The following is a 20,534-nucleotide window of genomic DNA, read 5'->3' on the forward strand; positions in this document are numbered from 1 at the left end:
TAGATTTGTAGCCATTTAACTCATGGCCACTCACCTAGATTTAGCTATTCACACTTTTAAAGAGTACACTGCATATATATATATACACACACACATATACGTATATCCAGATATATAGGTATTAACATGTACAGAATATATGTGTATATGTCTAAGGGATGACATGAAATTCATGTGGTCATATCACTTTCTGATACACTATAAATCATTACAGAGTGATAATTTAATCACAATTATTGACAGTTATATTTGTGCCTGTTACTTGCTATATCACCCACGTATGTGACATCTTATCTTGCTTAGGTCATGTTAACACAAATAAGGGTCTCTGAAAGTAAGCCCCCCCCATGTAGCCCATGAAGATCTTCATCCTCAGTGATTTCCCATCTCTAGAAGAAACGTAGTGATCTACCTTTAAGAGTCATTCAGGTTTGAGAGTCAGAAATTTTAACTCAAGACCAAGATTCTTTCTCTGGGTGAAGGTATGGCTAACTGTAGAATATTCCATAACAAGCTTAAAATGCTCCATAATATGCAGCCGGGGGCTGGCAAGTCTACTCCTAAGCCAGTGGCAGGTAGTTCTACTTGTGAATACTAGGTTTGGGGAAAGTGGTGAGTAAATGAAGGGTGGCTCCTCCAGAATTCATCGGCCTGCTGCAACTAGACTTCTCTTCCTGGGTAGCAGGCTGACAATGGGTAGGGTCAAAAAGATATTCTTTGGGCAATGATAAAATTTGAATGTGAGCTCAGCTTCCAAACTCTGTAAAATCCAAGTAGATCCTGGACTCAGAAAGGAGCTTCCTGGAATCCCATCTCCCAGGTACAGGACAAAGGTAGTTTGTTCGGACATGATGATCTGGCCATGTGTCATGGAGCACGCATCATGCCAGTGTCTGTGATTTCCAGGTCATGTCCATCCTAAACAGTCCATCACAGCGTTCAGTGTTGTGGTAGCCCCCTAGGATAATTCTCAGCAGTGCCCTACATGAAAGACTCCTGTTTGAGAGACTGGCCATCCAGGATGTCCTCAATAGGGCCTCACACACCTTGTGGAAACAACTAGAATGTAAGACTCTTGTGGTTCCTGTTTGAAGGGAAAGCTTTAACAAAAATATATTGAAGAGCCATTTTCTATTCCATCAACTCTTTATATCTTGGAAACAAAGATGATGTTCATAGCTGTCCACGCAAACAAGGCAATGTTTAATTTTAAAATGGTACATCCATCCCTATAAGACATACTGGGTACCTGGCAATGGAACATGGAAACCAACAGACAGCATCTAAGTTGGCATTTTAGGACACTGTCCTCAAAGGAAAATACTGACCATCCTGCGGCGGGTTATTTAGGAGAAGGGGTGTTGGGTGGGGTTAGAGGGAGAGTGGGCCCACCCTGAGGCAGAGAACTTCTCTAACCTTCATAGACTTCTCTGGCCTTTTTGAGACCTCTGAGATTTCATGAGTCCAAACATCTTTCATGACGACACATCTGCATCGAGAGCAAGTAAAAGCTTGGATAAAGATTTCCTGTTGATTTCTAGATTCATAATAAATGCATAAGCATTCTTTTCTTGCCAGTAAGAGAATCACATGTTCTAAAATACTAATTGAATTCTTCAGATCCCTATGATGACCCAAGAGGGTTTCTGGCTTGCAGGGTAAACAACCTTTGAATATACATGGGGTCCCTATTTATTACAATCCTGTATTTCCCTGGTGTTTCAAGAGACAAAAGTAACAGTATCATTAGAAAAAAATATTAGAGGAGTTATGCCCTCCAACTTCTCCATTGGCCAAGATGAGATGAAGTGGACATGGGAGACCTAACTGACGCCACAATGTCTGCCTCCCAGGGGGTGAGACTGACAAATGCACGTCTCCTTCACTCAGATGCACCATTGCCCTGGAGAGCAGGTCTCAGGATCTGACTCGTGGCCACCCATTCTAAGAAGAGGGCCGTGCTTTCCATGGATTCGCTTTGGTCTCTTGATTTCTGACATCTGTTGTGCAACCACCTCCGAGGCCCCTACGCCCTCTGGAATACCACCTGAGCAATTCCATCCCTCCTTCTTTTAATCCATCTCATGTGGCCCTCACATTAGAATTCAGAGGCGTGAGAGTTTGTGAGCGCAGAGAGCTGCACTTTGCAGCTGCGGGCCTCTAGAGCTCCTCTGACCACCACACTAGCTCTCTCGTCCTCATCCTGAGCTCGAGGAGCAACTGGCACTTTGGTCGGCCTCTAGGGAACTACTCCAGCATTTTTATTTCTCATGAAATCGCTTCCTCTCAATTGATATTAAAGGCTGAGGAAGATCCTTAGAAGATTGGGAAGTATATTTTCCAAGAATTTTAGGCATTTGAGGCCCAATCCCTTCTGCAGCTGATGAAGCAACTTACTTAAGACAATTGAGAGGCTGTGACCTTCAGGAAATCAAGGTTATTGTAAACAAGCGAGGGCCACCAGTTATTAAGAGAGCTCATTTACAGAATGTCTTCCTGTCCCCTAAATAAGGTAGTCCGGGTTCTCACAGGCTGGGCCCAGGGTAACACACCTGCCCTGGGATCCATTTACATAGATTGAAAAATTGAGAGATCTGGTGCACGTGGTGGTTTTATCCTCCAGCTCATTTTGGAACTAAAGCTATATTATATCTCAGTGCCAGCACTGCTTATGTGAAAGGAAATAGTTCATTAGCTTCATAGCATCCTGAACTCATCGCTCCCAAGCAGAGCACTGAAGCAAAGTCCCTGAGAAGAGCCTAGAGTCTCCAATGGGTCTCAAAGCAGGAGAGGGTATACAGCATTATATTAGAAGCAAGCAGCTTGGAGGGTTCACTGAGGTAGGCAACAATTCTGTGAAACAGGAGTGTAACAGGAGGGTAGCTCTCCCCCACCATCGCTGCCCTGCTCTACCTGGAAATAAGAGGCACCTTAGCAGCACGGAGAGCTGCTTTGCCTTCAAAGTCCTTTGCACATATTAAGCTTTATCGAAATGAACTCTCTTCCTCATATCAAATGGAGGGCGCAGAAATGCAAGTACTGTAGTCTACTAAAAGCAGCAACATTCTTTATAGAATTCTCTGCCATTTGGGTAGAAGGAGAAGCCATCAGTATCTAATTCCAGCGTAGACCTTTATCCATTTTCAGTGCTTTTTCAGCACTTTATCAATGTGAAGATCTTTTTGTTTTTCAATTACACGTATGTTTTGTCAATGTATAAATCACTTCTTCCCTGCCAAGTGTTCCAGATTACATTGCCCAAGAAATTTGACCAGGTGTTAAATGTTTATTAAAATGAGGCTAGTGAATAGAGCATTAAATTCCCTGGAAACTTTGTCCAACTGAAGGGAGACCAAGAAGGTATTATTAATCTCATGTGACAGGAGATAAGAGTGACGCTCCGTGAGGTTAAGGATTAGGGAACCAGAGAGCTTTTATTGCTCTGCTCTCCTTTCTATGGCCTAGAATTTCTGCCTGGCTTTCTCAGCCACAGCAGCCACGTCTTGAATGCACACTAAACATAGAACATCGTAGTTGGTTCTTTACATACATTACCTTATTTAATTGTCACAACAACCTAGCATTCAACCTTTACAGTTTTGAATTCTTACTGAAAAATCTAGTTATGGTTTGCCACATGCTTGTCCTAAATATCTACAAACAAACGTCTTTTTCTTTAAGGCCTTTAACACCCACCCTTCAGAACATGGGGACACACAGCGAAGCTTACAAAGTATGTGTCTAGTCCCTGACTTCAGGAGAGAGAAAGTGAAAACAAGTGCAGCAGCAGTCTCTGCTTTGAACTTTGAGTGGAAGCCCCCATCCCTACTCCCTCCGTCAGGCTTGGGAATGCTGAGGGAGCCTCTCCTCATTCGGGAACCATCGGGACAGAACAACGGGTGCCTTCTTTGCAGTGAGTGGGCAGTTTCAACTTCCAGACATCTTTGGGCTTGAGTGACCCTCAGTTCTTCAGCTAGCCCAAGATTGATTCCTTTCAGATCTTTCCTGGTCCAAGGTCTGCAGACCAGTGAGTGCAGGTGCCTTCAGGATGGGCTCCTGCGCACACACGAGCACACTTGATGTTCAGGTTCAAGTGACAGATGTTTGAGCACGTCAGGTCAAGCTGGAGAAAGGTTTAATGCACTCGGGGAAACTCCTTAGAAGAAGGATGTTGGGCAGTGTGAGGGCTCCTCTGGGTGGAGGTGTGTGCACTGGTGTGTGTGCTCTTTGGGCCACGAGTATACTTCAGTGAATTGTCATCCTAGTATGCCACTTTCATCTTGGCCCTGGCTTATCATGCCTTCTGTGTAAAGCCATGTCTGCCTGTGGTTATTAAATAACTCATTGCCCAGTTAATCTCTCACTTCAGCTCTCCATAATTTCTCCCAGTTTTTGCACGCAAGTCAAATGTTCATCATTCCCCATCTGTGGGATAGTGGTACCAGCCAGGCCACAGCTTGGTCATTTCAGATGTACAGGCTCATCTACGTCTTTGGGATGAAGTGCTCAGGAGATGAGGCTACACTCAGCAGAAGAGGCTAAGAGGAAAATGCAGGAGATGTGCTCCATGGCAAGTGTGTAGGATACCTCCCGTTGGTCTCTCCAGATCTGCTCTCACCATCCTCACCTGCTGCCTTGCCTTCTGCCTTCTGACTGAATTCACCCAACCGGCAGTTAGGCAGGCGATCCCAGCTGAGGATAGGGCTATTTATTCCCCTGGCTGTCTACCTCCTGAGTCACTGTAGGGTGGCTGCCAGAGCCACAGCGCCTACCGGACCACCCTCTCCAAACAGCTGCCCTCTCTGTGGTACAGTAACCACCTCCTCCCATGCCCCTGCAGGCTTCCCCACGGTTCCTAGCCCCGGAGGACTGCACTAGCCCTTCTTGCTTTTCCTAAGTTTTTGGTACATAGTTTTGTAAATAATCTTTTTCCCCTTTTGATGATCAGCTTTTGAGTTTGTTTTTCTCTATTTGTAGCACATCTGATCTTAGTAGAGGGAACATATGAGTTTGAATCATTTTTTCAGATGATGCCTTAGTGCTTCTAGGGCATCTGATCAAATTTGGTGGCAGCCTTTCTGGGGCGGTGCTTCCTTTCATAAGCAGTAAAGTCCTTCTTTAGCTGATCCGATCTTCTGGCACGTGCCCACACACGTGGTCGCCCCTCTCACACTACAGACTCCATTGCCAAGGAGGCAGGTTAGTTGCTGGACAGGATGAGTGGACAAAGGAGAAGAGGAGAGGCGTGAACAAGAAGCTGAACTGCTCAGATTCCGTGAGGACATGTTAAATGAAAAATATTTTCCATATTACACAAACTTTGCTTTCCATTTAGGGGAGGGATATAATTGATCATTTAACTCACATCAGATTTTATATTTTTATCCCAAGCTATTTTCTGTCTCTGTTCTCTATGAATCTTCCTTTAGATGACTCATGTAGTCACTGTCTTTGAACTGATTGATACTCTTATTTTCAATATGAAAAGTTCAATGCCAAGACATGCACCATGTTAAAAATATATGTTACATTTTTTACACTTCCGGGTATGTACTCAAAAGAATCAAAAGCAGAGTCTCAAAGAGATATTTGCATATTCATTTCATAGCAGCATCTTTCACAATAGCCAAAACGTTGAAGCCACCCAAATGTTCACCAACAGAGGAATGGATAAGCAAAACGTGGTATATACACAGTGGAAGTATATGTATATATAAGCATGTATAGCATTTTTTATTGTAGTAAGAACATGTAACGTGAGGTCTACCCTTTTAACAAATTTTTAAGCGTATACTACAGTATTAGTAACTATAGGCATGATGTTGTACCGCAGATCTCTAGAACTTATTCATTTTGCGTAACTGAAATGATATACTTGTTGAATAGCAATCCCCATTTCCCTCTCCCCACAGCCCCTGGAAACCACAGTTCCACTCTCTGCTTCTATGAATTTGGCTATTTTAGATCCCTCGTATAAGTGAAATCATACAGCATTTGTCCTTCCGTGACTGGCTTATTTCACTTAGCATAATATCCTTCTAGTTTATCCATGTTGTCATATTTTATAGGATTTCCTTCTTTTTAATGCTGAATATATTCCATTGTATAGATATACTACATTTTGTTTATCCATTCATCTGTCAATAGACATTTAGGTTGTTTCTACATCTTGGCTGTTGTAAATAATGCTGTAATGGACAAGGGGGTGCAGATATCTTTCGAGATAGTGATTTCATTTCCTTTATAAATACCAAGAAGTAGAATTGTTGGATCAGATGGGAGTTCTAGTTTTAATTTTTTGAGGAACCATCATATTATTTTCCATAATGCCTGGACCATTTTACATTCTCACCAACAGTGTACAAGGGTTCCAATTTCTCCACATCTTCTCCAACACTTGTTGTCACTTGTTTTTTTGATAACGGCCATCCTAGCAGGTGTAAAATGATATCTCTTTGTGGTCTTGATTTGCATTTCCCTAATGATTTTAGTATACCTATTGGCCATTTGTATGTTTTCTTTGGAGAAATGTCTGTTTAAGTCCTTTGCCCATTTTTTAAATTAAGACTTTTTTTAGAGTAGTTTAAGCTTCACAGCAAAATTGAGGGGAAAGTGCAGAGATTTCTCATCTGCCTTCTGCACCCACACATGCATAGCCTCCCCCGTTATCAACATCCCCCACCAGAATGGTACATTTGTTACAATTGATGAACCTACATGGACACACCATTACCATCCAAAGTCTTTATTTACATTATAGTTCACTCTTGGTGTTGTACATTCTATGGCTTTGAACAAATATATAATGATATATATCCATCATTGCAGTATCCTACAGAGTATTTGCACCGCCCTAAAAATCCTCTGTGCTTCTCCTATTCATCCCTCCACTGTTACCACCCCTTGGCAACCACTGATCTTTTTCCTGTCTCCGTAGTTTCGCCTTTTCCAGAATGTCATATAGTTGGAATTATACAGCTGTAGCATTTTGAATTGGCTTTTTTCATTTAGTAATGTGCATTTAAGAGTCCTTCATCTCTTTTCATGGCTTGATAGAGCATTTCTTTTTAGTGCTGAATAACATTCCATTGTCTGGAGGTACCACAGTTTGTTTATCCATTCAACTACTGAAAGACATCTTGGTTGCTTCCAAATTTTGGCAGTTGTGAATAAAACTGTTATAAACATCCATGTGCAGGTTTTTGTGTACTTAAGTTTTCAACTTCTTGGGGTATATACCAAGGACTGTGCTTACTGGATCATATGGTGAGAGTATGTTTAGTTTTATAAGAAACTGTCAAACTGTCTTGCAAAGTGGCTGTACCCTTTTGCGTTCCCAACAGCAATGGAAGTTCCTGTTGTTCTACATCCTCACCAGCATTTAGTGTTGTCAGTGTTTCAGATATTGGCCATTCTAATAGGTGTGTAGTCGTATCTCATTGCTGTTTTAATTTGTACTTCCCTGATGACATATGGTGTGGACCTCTTTCCATATGCTTGTTTGCTATCTGTGTATCTTCTGTGGTGAGGTTTCTGTTAAGGCCTTTGGCCCTTTTGTTAAAATCAGGTTGTTTATTATTGTTGAGTTTCAAGATATCTTGGATAACAGTCATTTATCAGATGTGTCTCTTACAAATATTTTCTCCCAGTCTGTGGTTTGTCTGCTCATTCTCTTGACATTGTCTTTCACAGAGCAGAAGTTTTTAATTTTAGAAGTCCAGCTTACCAATTATTTCTTTCGTGGGTTGTGCATTTGGTGTTGTATCTAAAAAGTCATCACTGTACCCAGGGTCATCTAGGTTTGCTCCTATGTTATCTGCTAGCAGTTTTATGGTTTTTCATTTTACATTTAGGTCTATGATCCATTTTCAGTTAATTTTTGTGAAAGACGAAGGCTCTATTTCTGCCTTCATTTTTGTTCAGACGTGGGTGTCTAGTTGTTCCAGCACCATTGGTTGCTCTGTTGTATTGCCTTTACTCATTTGTCAAAGATCAGTTGATTATATTTCTATGAGTCTATTTCTGGGCTCTCTGTTCTGTTGCATTGGTCTATTCGTCTATTCTTTTGCTAATACCAAACTGTCTTGATTACTACAGCTTTAAAGTAAATCTTGAAGTTGGGTAGTGTCAGTGCTCCAAATTTGTTCTTCTTCAATATTATGTTGGCTATTCTGGGTCTTTTGCCCCTCCATATAAATTTTAGAATCAATTCGTCAATATCCCCAAAATAACTCACTTGTGTTTTGATTGGGGTTGCCTTGAATCTATAGACCAAGTTGGGAAGAACTGACATTTTGACAGTGAGTCTTCCATCCATGAATATGAAATTCTCTCCGTTTATTTCATTCATCAGAGTTTTGTAGTTTTCCTCATATAGATTTTGTACATATTTTGTTAGATTTACAGCTAAGTATGCAATTTTTTAGAGTGCTAATATAAATGGTATTATGTTTTTAATTTCAAATTCCACTTCTTCACTGCTTTTATATAAGAAAGCAATTGACTTTTGCATATTAACTTTATATTCTGCAACCTTGCCATAATTGCTTATTAGTCCCAGGTGTTTTTTTGTTGATTTTTTCAGATTTTCTATATTGATGATCATCTCATCTGTGAACAAAGATAGTTTTATTTCTTCCTTCCCCCTCCATATACCTTTTATTTCTTTTTTTGCCTTATAGCACTAGGAAGAACTTGCACTATGATGCTGAAAAGGAATTGTGAGAGGGAATATCCTTGCCCGGGACTTGATTTTAGGGAAAAGCTTCAAGTTTCTCACCATTAAGTATGATGTTAGCTGTAGGTTTTTTGTAGATAGTCTCTATCACGTCCTCTATTCCTAGTTTACTGAGATATTTGATTATGAATGGATGTTGGATTTTGTCAAATGCTTTTTCTGCATCTATTGATATGATTATACAATTTTTCTTTTTTAGCTTATTGATGTGATGGATTACATTAATTGATTTTTGGATGTTGAACCAGACTTGCATACCTGGAATAAAGCTCACTTAGTTGTGATATATAATTCTTTTTATCTTTGCCCATTTTTTAATCACATTATTTGGTTTTTTTTTGCTGTTGGGTTGTAGAAGTTCCTTATATATTTTGATTATTAACCCCTTATTAGTTATATGGTTTGCAAATATTTTCTCCAACTCCATAGGTTGTCTTTCACACTAGGAATAAGCTTAACTAAGGAGGTAAAAGACTTGTACGCTGAAAACTATGAAACGTTGATGAAAGAAATTAAAGAAGACACAAATAAATGGAAATATAGCCTGTATTCATGGATTGGAAGAATTAATATTATTAAAATGTCCATACAACCCAGAGAGATTTACAGATTCAGTGCAATTCCTATCAAATCTCAGTGGAATTTTTTGCAGAAATAGAAAAAACAATCCTAAAATTTATATGGAACCACAAAAGACCCTGAATAGCCAAAGCTATCTTGAGAAAGAAGATGAAAGCTGGAGCATCATACTTCCTGATTTCAAAATGTATTGCAAAGCTACAGTAATCAAAACAATATGGTACTGGCATAAAGACAAATACATATACCAATGGAACAGAACAGAGAGCCCAGAAATAAACCCTCTATTATAAAGTCAACTGATCTCCAACAAGGGTGCCAAGAATACACAAAGATGGTCCCTTTAACAAATGGTACTGGGAAGACTGAATATCCACATACAAAAGAATGAAATTGTATCCTTAGGCCATACACAAAAGTCAAGTCAAAATGGATTAAAGACTTAGACATAAGACCTGAAACTGTAAAACTTCTAAGAAGAAAACACAGGGGACAACTTAATGACATTGGTCCTGGCAGTGATTTCTTGGATATGATTCTAAAAGCATAGGCAACAAAAGCAAAAATAAACAAGTGGGACTACATAAACCTAAAAACCTTCTGCACAACAAAGGGAATCATCAACAGAGTGAAAAAGCAACCTATGGAATGGGAGAAAATATTGCAAACCATATATCTGATACAGGGTTAATATCCAAAATATAGAAGGAATTCCTACAACTCAATAGCAAAAAAAAAAGCAAAAACTCAATTTAAAAAATTGGAAAAGAACTTGAATAGATATTTATCCCCCCCAAAAATGTATTACATTTTATATTGTCCCTTCCTTGACTATTACTTTTTTGCCATGGAAACAACTGAATGATGTCACAGATGGGTTACATAAACATGGGAGTTCAGACTTCACAAAAGAGTTGGTCAAAGATGAGAAACAGCTCTGGTTTCCAAACACAAATCATTTCAATAGCCAAGAAAATAAAGTCCCTGGTAGGATGAAATACATTCTCTAAAGAACCTTCTTTGAGTGTGTTCCAGCACAAATGTCTATCTACAGTATTCATAGCAAACTCTAGCCAACCTCTGCATTTCCTTATTAGCTTGAAACTAAATGGCAGGAAACACCCAGGAGCACCAAGAACACTTCAGAATCTTGTGCCAATTTCAAATTGGGTAGACGGTACCATGGAACTAGTTTCTTAATACTTTGAAAAATTCCATTGAAGTGAGAGATAACAAACTTGAAAGGCAAGTCCTTTTTTGCATTAATAAATAAAACATTAAAGTGATTATTGGACCAAGGATCCAAAGAAGTCATGTGCAATTTTAAGCATAATAAAGCAGTGAATATGAATTCAAATGAGCAGCCTGACTGAAAAACAACAGTACTTCCTGTCTCTGAAGCAGCCTTTCTCCCGGGAACGATGTGGACGTTAACATCGCTGTATTGTGCCCAAGTGTTCACTCCTGCCTTGTTTCTGATCATTTTTCCAGACAACAGAGAGCCAATAAGTTCAGTTTCAATTCACTTGAAGAGCACCAGGATAAAAATAATTAAAAACTAATAGGAACTCTGGAAGCCCAAAGTTCTTATGACGATACATAAATTTAAGGAATTTACCTTTAGCTGACCCTTCTAATTTGTAAGAAGGCTTCAAAGTCACAGATCTTGCCCTGGAAACTGCTTTCTCCTTTTGCTGTTTCCTCTGAGCAGGCGGGGCAGAATTGCCATCGTTTTCTACAGCCCTGATGTGCCTGTGGTGCCTTATGCTCTCTGCTCTAGCGTTCCTTGACATGCAGTGGAAAGAGTATGGTTGTTGGAGCCAAAGAGATGTGCATTTGAGTTCCTACCCACCCACTGCCCACCTGCCCGCTTTGGGTAAGTCATTCAGCTTCTCTGTGCTCAGCTCCCTCACTTACATAATGAGAATCATAACCCAGTAAAACTGAAGCTTTCATAATAGACCTGTATTTCCATGTCCCGGACTAACGAACTGTCTCATTCTCTCAGGAAAATGTACTGGCTGATGCTCATGGGCTGCCTTAGTGCCCTGCTCCTCAGAGTTTGGACAGTGGACCAGCAGCTCTGCATCACCTGGGAGTTTGTTAGAAGTGCACAATCCCAGGCCCCATTCCAGACCTGCTGAGTCAGAATCTGCATTTCACTAAGACCTCTCTCTACGTGATTCGTGTGCACATTAAAGTTTGAGAGGCGTGGCTTTAGTTTACTCTCTAGTACACCCAGCATTTCTGCTGCTACCAGCTCAGTCGTATGCCCAGGAATAGTAAGTTGTTTCAATTCCCAAACTTAGTTATGCTGGCTGTTCTTTTGGTTGTAATTATATAAATAATTTCAAAGCAAAAAGAAAAATTAATAAAGTAATTGTTAAAATATTTTAAAAGAGAATTGTTGTCTCCGTGAAATACAAGTTGAATGTGTTAGACAATATGAAAAGTGAAGAAAATATTGCTTCTGAGTAAGGTTTAAGTAAGACAACTGTAAATTACTGGTTGGGGTGGACTCCTAAAGATGTAGGAGTCTGAACTCCAGTGATTTCAGTGTTTCTAAGTTTTCCCTTTTCATTAAGGAAAGCAAAACTGGAAACTGTGGGCCATGCATCAGATGTATGCAAGAAATCAGTGGGCAATGAGCAAAGAATGTCTCCGGTTCCTTATGAAAGGATTGATGAGTATGTCTATATGTTTTTAATTAAAATGAAATATTCAAGGTACATTTGGATCATCCTTTATGATATTCTCGCTTTAACTCTCTCTTGGTGTTAGCTGACCAGCTGTCGCTCCCTTGGCATGCTGGTGTATTGAACTTGCAGAATCGTTGTGAAAATTACAAATGACGAGTGTGCCTGGTTTGGGGCAGGAGCTCAAAAATGGAAGTTGTTAGAGGTACTCATGCTGCGTGTCATTGTGCATCTTGGGGCTTTGACTCCTCTCTCCTCCCTGTGAGGCATTTTACTTTAAGAACTCTTATGTGTAAGACACTGAAAGCCGCCCTGGGGGAAATACACAGAGATTAATACACTGCCTCCAGCTTCCAAGAGTTTGCAGCTGAATATTAATAAGGTAACAGAAATAATGATCATTTAAGGCAAAGTGTTATTTGTGCATTTTGATAGTGAGTACACTTCCAGAAAAATCTGACACACAGTGAGGTGTAGATGAAGACAATGTCTATAAATAGCCATTTAAATAATAATGATTTTTATCGTGTTTAAAGTCATATAACATAAATTCACCATTTTAACCACCTTAAAGCATATAGTTCAGTGGCATTTAGTGCATTCACGTTATGCAACCATCACCACCTTTCAGTTCCAGAACATTTTCATCACCCCAAAAGGAGACTGGTACTCTTTAAGCAGTCGCTCCCGTTGCCCCTTCCCCCAGCCCCGGGCAATCAGTAATCTGCTTTTCATCTCTATTGATTTACCTATACTGGAAATCTCATTCGAATGGAATCATATAATATGTCGCTTTTTCTGTTTGGCTTCTTCACTTAGCATGTTTTCTGGGTTCATCCATATTGTCCCATGTATCAGTACTTCATTACTTTTTATGACTGAGTAATATTCCATTATATACCACAATTTGTTTATTCATTCATCAGTCATTGGACGTTTGGGTTGTTTCCATCTTTTATCTATTGCAAGTAGTGCTGCCATAAACATTCATGTACAAGTTTTTGTTTAAACACCTATTTTCGATTCTTTGGGGTAAATACCTAGGAGTGGAGTTGCTAGATCATAGGGTAATTGTATGTTTAACTTACAGAGGAACAGCTGCACCATTTTACACTCCCACCAGCAGTGTATGAGGGTTTTAATTTTTCTACATCCTCGCCAACACTTGTTATTTTCCATTTTTTTAATTGTAGCCATCCTAGTGTGTATGAATTGACATCTCATTGTAGTTTTGATTTGCATTCCCCTAATGACTGTTAATGTTGAGCATCTTTTCATGTACTTAGTATCCACCTGCATGTCTTCTTTGGAGAAATGTCTATTCAAGTCCTTTTTCCATTTTGAATTGGGTTGTTTATCCCTTAGTTGTTGAGTTATGAGTTCTTTTTATATTCTGGATCCTAGACCCTTATCAAATTTATGATTTGCAAATGTTTTCTCTGATTCTTTGGGTTTTCTTTTCCTTTTCCTGATTGTGTCCTTTGATGCCCAAAAGTTTTTTCATTTTGATAAATTGATGACGTCCAATTTATCTGTTTTTTCTTTTGTTGTTTGTACTTTTGATATTATATGTAAGAAACCATTGCCAAATCCAAGGTCATAAAGATTTACCCCTATCTTTTCTTCTAAGAGTTTTATAGCTTTAGCTCTTACGTTTAGGTCTTTGAACCATTTTGAGTTAATTTTTGTATGTAGTGAGAGATAAAGGTCCAACTTCCTTCTTTTACATGTGGACATCCAGTGGTCCCAGCACAATTTATTGAAGAGACTATACTTTCCCTATTGAATGGTCTTGGTACCCTTGTTGAAATCAAGTGACAATAGGTGTATAGTTTCATTTATAAATTCTCAATTGTATTCCATGATCAGTATGTATATGATCTCAGGTATACCTTTCGTTAACATATGTCCTTATGCCAGTACCACCTTATTTTGATTACTGTAGCTTTGTAGTAAATTTTGAAATTGGAAAGTATAAGTCTTGCAACTTTGCTCTTTTTTTTCACTATTGTTTTGGCTATTTAGGGTGCCCTGCAATTCTATGTGAACTTCAGGATTGGCTTTTCCATTTCTGCAAATAAGACTATAGGAATTTTGATAGGGATTGCATTTAATCTGTAAACTGTTTGGGGAGTATTGCCAACTTAACAATATTAAGTCTGCCAATCCATGAACACTGGATGTCTTTCCAGTTATTTAGATCTTACTTAGCTTCTTTCAACAAGGTCTTTTAGTTTTCAGTGTACAAATTGTACACTTTTGGTTAAGTTTGTTTTGAACTTTTTAATTCTTTTTGATGCTGTTGAAAATGGAATTTTCTTAATTCCTTTTTCAGATTTTTCATTGCTAATGTATAGAGTGTGTGTGTATTGATATTGTGTCCTGCAAGTTACTGATTCGTTACTCTAATAGTTTTCATGAGGATTATTTAGAATTTTCTATGTATAATATGATATCATCTGTGAAGATAGTTTCATTTCTTTCTTTATAATTTAGATGTTTTTATTTATTTTTCTTGCTCAATTACTCTGGATAGAACATCCAGTAAAATCTTGAGTATAAGTGGTAAAAGCAGGCATCCATGTCACGTTCCTGATATTAAGGGAAAAGCTTTCAGTTTTTCACCGTTGAGTATGGTTTTGCATAAATGCCTTTATCATTTTGAGAAAGTTCCCTTCTATTCCTAGTTTGCTGGGTGTTTTTATGATGAAGGGGTATTGGATTTTGTCAAATGCTTTTTCCCCACCAATTGAGATGATCATATGGGGTTTTCCCCCCTTCTTTACTCTATTAATGTAGTGTATTGCATTGGTTGATTTTCTCATGTCAAACCACCCTTCCATTTCTGGGATAAATCCCACTTGTTCATGGTGGATGATGTGTTTAATATGCTGCTGGGTTCATTTTCCTAGTATTTTGTTGAGGATTTTTGCATCTATGTTCATAAAGGAAGTTGGTGTGTAGTTTTCTTTTCTTGTAATGTGTTTATCTGGTTTTGGTATCAGGATAATACTGGCCTCGTAGAATGAATTAAGAAGTGTTCCTTCCTCTTCCATGTTTTTCGAGGAGTTTGAGAAGGCCTTGTTTTAACTCTTCTTTAAATGTTTGGTAGAATTCACCAGGGAATCCACCTGGTCCTGGGCTTTTGTTTGTTGGCAGACATTTGATTACTGACTCAATCTCTTTACTTATTATAGGTCATTGAGATTTTCTATTTCTTCTTCAGTCAGCTTTGGTAGTATGTTTTTTCTAGGAATCTGGTCATTTCATCCAGGTTATCTAATTTGTGATGTACAATTTTCATAATGTTGCCTTATAATCCTTTGTATTTCTGTGAGGTTGGTACTTTGATTTCTGATTTTAGTAATTTGAGTCTTCTGTCTTTTTTTCTTTGTCAGTTTGTCAATTTTGTCGATCTTTTAAAAGAACTAACTTTCACGCTATTTGTTTTTCTATTGTCTATTTTATGGATCTTTGTATTAATATTTATTATTTCCCTCCTTCTGATAGCCTTGGCTTTAGTTTGGTTTTCTTTTTCTAGTTCCTAAAAGTGCACAGTTAGGTTATTAACTTGAGGTCTTCCTTCTTTTCGAATGCAGCTTTCAGTTATGAGTTTCCCCTGAGCACTGCTTTCACTGCCCCCCACGAATGTCGCTACGCTGTGTTTTTGTTTTCCTTTGTCTGAAAGTATTTTCTTATTTTCACTTGCAATTTCTTCTTTGATCCATTGATTAAGAGTGTTTTGTTTAATTTTTACATATTTGTGCATTTTACACTTTTCCTTCTCTTATTGATTTCTAGTTTTATTCACTGTGATCAGAAAAGATATTTTGTATGATTTCGATCTTTTAAACATTTTTGACAGTTTTTTGTGGCCTAACATACGGTCTATCCTGGAGAATGTTCCGTGTGCCCTTGAGAAGAGTGTGGATTCTGCTGTTGGGTGGAGTGTGCTATAGGTGTCTGTTAGTTCTGGTTGGTTGATAGCTTCCTGTATTGCTTCCGGGTACTGTCAGTGTCCTTTCATTTCAGCCCGAAGGAGCTGAGTTAGCATTTCTTGTAGGGAGGTATGCTGGTGATGACCTCCCTCAGCTTTATCTGGGAATGTTTTAATTTCTCCTTCCTTTTGAAGGATGGTTTTGCTGGATATGGAATTTCTGGCTGCATGGAGCAGCCCTCCCTCTGCGGCTCAGTGTGTGTACCCACGTCTCTTCTCTCATCTTCCCTAACCTGTTCTCCGGCAGCAAGACGGGTGGTCACACCTCCCCCACCTCTCGTCCTCCTTCCTGTAGAGTAGGGTGGCAAGGGGATCTGTTAGATTTGAATCCTGGTTTCACAACATATTATCTGTGGAACCCTCTGCAAATCATTGAAACTCACTGAACTTCATTTTCCTCATCTGAAAAATAGGTAAGTCATGATAATCATTGTTCTCCATACCTTATGAGATAGCTGTCTAGGTCTAATAAAATAATAGATTTAGAAAGCTCTTTATGAATTATAACATTTGGACACTTGTGAATTGTTATTACTATTATTATATGAGATTTATAGGAGACCCTAGTGCTTAGGACTAGTAAAATGCTAAATGAAGAACTAGGATTCAGTCTATACCCATGTCACTATCCATTCATCTGTCTGGCTATCATTTCTATTTATCTACCATCTGCATGTCTACTCGTTGTTTTTGAATTATTGATCCTTTTAAAATCATGATGTGTTTCAAATATGTAGAAATATTTTAAATACAGAAAAATATAAAAATAAAAATGCTCGGTTATACAACATCCAGAATTAATAAATCTTAGCATTTTGTAAAAAAGAAAAATTGTTTTGGTTTGGGTGGGTGGAGTGTGGGGTTTCCCCGAAAGGCAAACAGAGGAGAGCTGGAGCCTGCAGTGTGGGCCGTGTGTCTTTCGTTGTGTGAGGGGTTAAGTGCGGGTCCTGATGGAAGGGCAGGGAGAGGACAGGCTGGGATGCACTAAGCATCAGAGGCGGCTCAGAGAATGAGCAAATCAGGTCCAAGGAGCTGCAGTTGCCACCACTCTGCCCAGAGGAAATGTGAACTCGTAGGATCTTGAGAGTTCTACCAGGTCGGCAGAGAGTCCTGCATGAGAAACACCTGGATACCCCGGGTGCCAGAAGTCCCTCATCCCAGACTCGTCCATAAGGAGTCTGGCTCACACCACCTATCAGGAAAACCCTAATTTTTTCTGTCAGCACTTTAAGTATGTCATCCAACTGCACTTCGGCCTTCGTGGTTTCTGGTGGGAAATAAGCTGTTAGTTTTAGTAAGGATCCCTTGAAGGTGATGAGTCTCTTCTCTCTTGCTGCTTTCAAGGTTGTTCCTTTGTCTCTGACTTTCGACGATTTGATTATAATGTATCTCAGTATTGGATCTCTGACTTTATTCTACTTGGAGTTCTTTGAACTTGCTGGATGTATAGATTGATGTCTTTCATCATTATTAGGGAATTTGGGGCCATTATTTTTCAAATATTCTTTCTGCCTCTTTGTCCTCTCTCCCTCTAGGGCTCCTATTATGCGTATGTTGGTGTGCCCTATGGTGTCCCACATGTCCCCTCAGCTCTGTTCACTTTTATTCATTCTTTTTTCTTTCTACTCCTCAGACTGGGTAATTTCAACTGACATGTTCAAATTTGCTGATTCTTTCTTCTGCCTCTTCAAATCTGCTGTTGAACTGCTCTAGTGAATTTTTCATTTTAGTTGTTATATTTTTAAGATCCAGAATATTTGTTTGGTTCCTTTGTATAATTTCTACATCTTTAGTTATAGTTTCTATTTGGTGGGACATAATTCTCCTGATTTCCTTCAGTTCTGTGTCCATGGTTTCCTTTAGTTCTTTGAGCCCATTTAAGACAGTTGATTCAAAGTCTTTGTCTAGTGAGCCCAATATCTGGGTGTTATGAGGGACAGTTTCTATTAATTTCTTTTCTTTCTTATGAATGGACCCTATTTTCCTGTTTCTTTACAAGCCTCATAATTTTTGGTGGCAAATTGGGTATTTTGAATTATATAATGTGACAACTCTGGAAAACAGATTCACTCCTCCGCCAGGGTTTGTTGCTGCTGTTAGTTGCGGGTTGGAGTTGCTTGCCCAGTGACTTTTCTAATTTATTTTTGTAAAGACTGTATTCTTTGTCACACATGCTCACTGATGCTCTGTTCTATTAGCTTTGCCACTAGACAGAGATTTCCTCACATGCCTGGAGCTAAAGAAAAAATTCCTTTCCTGGGTTTGCAGATCGGCTTTTGTTGGTACACTCCTTCTGTGTCTAACCAGGCTGTTTGCAAGTCTGTCTTAATCTTCACTTCCTGCCTTTATAGAGCCTAAAGGTCAGCTAGAGGTGAAAGCTTGGTCTTCTCAGGTCTCTTCTGAACATATACCTAGCCCTGGACATGAGCATGGCCTTCCAGATTCCCTGATATACATGGGAGATTTTTAAAGCCCTTGTTTACCCATGTATCTCCTTCCCCAGCATTTTCCTTCTCAGGCTTTTTCGTCCATCTGCTGCTTGCCTCTTGATGGCTGCTGCTAGTATATTTGCCTTTAAATATATTTGACAAATGCTGCCCAGAAGGCCATCCAGCCCTGAGAAAGCTCCCAGGTGGGAAAACAAAGGTTAGCCTCCTGGGGCAATCCCTTGGGGAGCCATCAGACAGGTCAATGTCCACAAACACAATTCTCCAAGAACAGGGTCCACACTGCTCCTGCTGGCTCCGGTAAGCTGCACCATGGACCCACGTCCCCATTTTCATGGCTGCTGCCATGGAGGAGTGGGAGGTCATGGGCAGGCAGGTCAAAACGCCACCATCCTCTTTTACTGAATTTCAGCAGCTTCTTTCTTCTCGCTGTAGTTTTTAAAATTAGATTCCAGAGGTCCAAACAAGTTAACTCTGACAGGTTTTGCTAGCTTACTCATTGCTTTCGTGGATGGGGGTATTTTTGGAGTTCTCTACCATCTTCAGTCATGTAATAACATCTTAACCTAAATTTTTCTAGAAATGTTATTCATGTTTTGTATTTAATAGCACACTTTATTCTGATCCCAGAAAAGATCTCTGTGCTGAAAGTCCAAAACCTTGCTAAACCTCTGAATCAGATTTTCTTTATGTATTTTCTTAAGGGGCACTGAAGTAGGGTTCACTCCATATATTTTTTTAAAATCCTTGATTGCCTCAAAATAAAATCTATCCATTTATTGACCATGTCTTAAAAACTCAAGCCTTCCTTGCTTCTAGTAAATTTTAGGACCTGGTTCTTTAAAATGATATTGTTTACAAACAACAAGCTGGAGACTAATACTGTTTTGCCACATTCTGTCTCTCAGAAAAGACTCAAGAATAACTGTGGGGAATGGGGACTTGGCTCCTTATTGCTGCCAGATTATTTCTGGCACGTTTGAGTGGTCTGTTACTCCACAATCTCGCCCACAACCTGTGATTCTGCAATCCTATCGCTAGGCACTGTGGTAAAATGAAAGTAGCTCTCATGCAAAATTCTGCCACACATACGAACATCGATCAACAAACAAATATGAAAACAGTTATTCAATCTGTTCTTGTAAGGTCTGTGAAGTCCCAGCATCTTCCTTCATGCCAATTACACAGCCTAACTGTTTCACTAGGAGTCATGCTCCAACACAGTGGTGCATACAGGCTAGCTAATTCTAGATGATGTGATGTAAATCAATTATTCTAAAGTTCAAATTTTATTTTGATAGCTGTTCACTTATTTTTACATGACAGACATTAAGTAAACCAATCATTAGGCTATGCCTTCCTCCATTTAGGAATAGCAAATATGTTGCAACAAACGTGATTTTACACTCGAAGAACTTTTGAATCTATCTGGTCCTGCCCCATCCCCAGTGCAGTGATCCCCTCAATGCTGTAACTGACGAGGACGTCCAGTGTCAGCTTGAACACTTCCAGAGACATTGCTCAAATCGCCAAGGCAGTCATTCTATTTCTGTACACTTGTAATTCTTCAAAAATTTTTTCTAATATTTGGCTGAAATTGATGTGCATCCACCCATGGCCCTAGTGTCAGAATAAATTAGACTCTTCCTTCACTGGATAGGCTTCCAAATAACTGTTCTTCCCAACTCTGTTCTTTAGTATGATTTCTCCACACTTTGCTAATATGACTTGGACACAGTGCTTCAAATCACTGCTCCAGTCTTTCTTTTTCAGTTAGCTTCAGTTTGACAAGTTAACATTTGTCTTATAACACTGAATAAAATATCACAGATATAGATGGGCCCATGCAAATAATATTAGTATAACTACCTCCCTTATTCTAGACCAATTCTGGTCTAGTTTTACATTCATTTTTTGCTTCGGTGTCCTTAAAGATTCATAAGCTGGGGTTGTCTCTTTATGTTGCATGGTATAGAAATGTAATGGCTCAACAAACCATTGCTGTAAGAACTTGAGAAGATGAAAAGTTTTTTGTAAAGAAATAATTTGTGTGTGTATTTGTTGTGTCTATCCAGAAG

Source organism: Equus przewalskii, chromosome 7 (assembly GCF_037783145.1).
Source record: "Equus przewalskii isolate Varuska chromosome 7, EquPr2, whole genome shotgun sequence".
Lineage (NCBI taxonomy): Eukaryota > Metazoa > Chordata > Mammalia > Perissodactyla > Equidae > Equus > Equus przewalskii.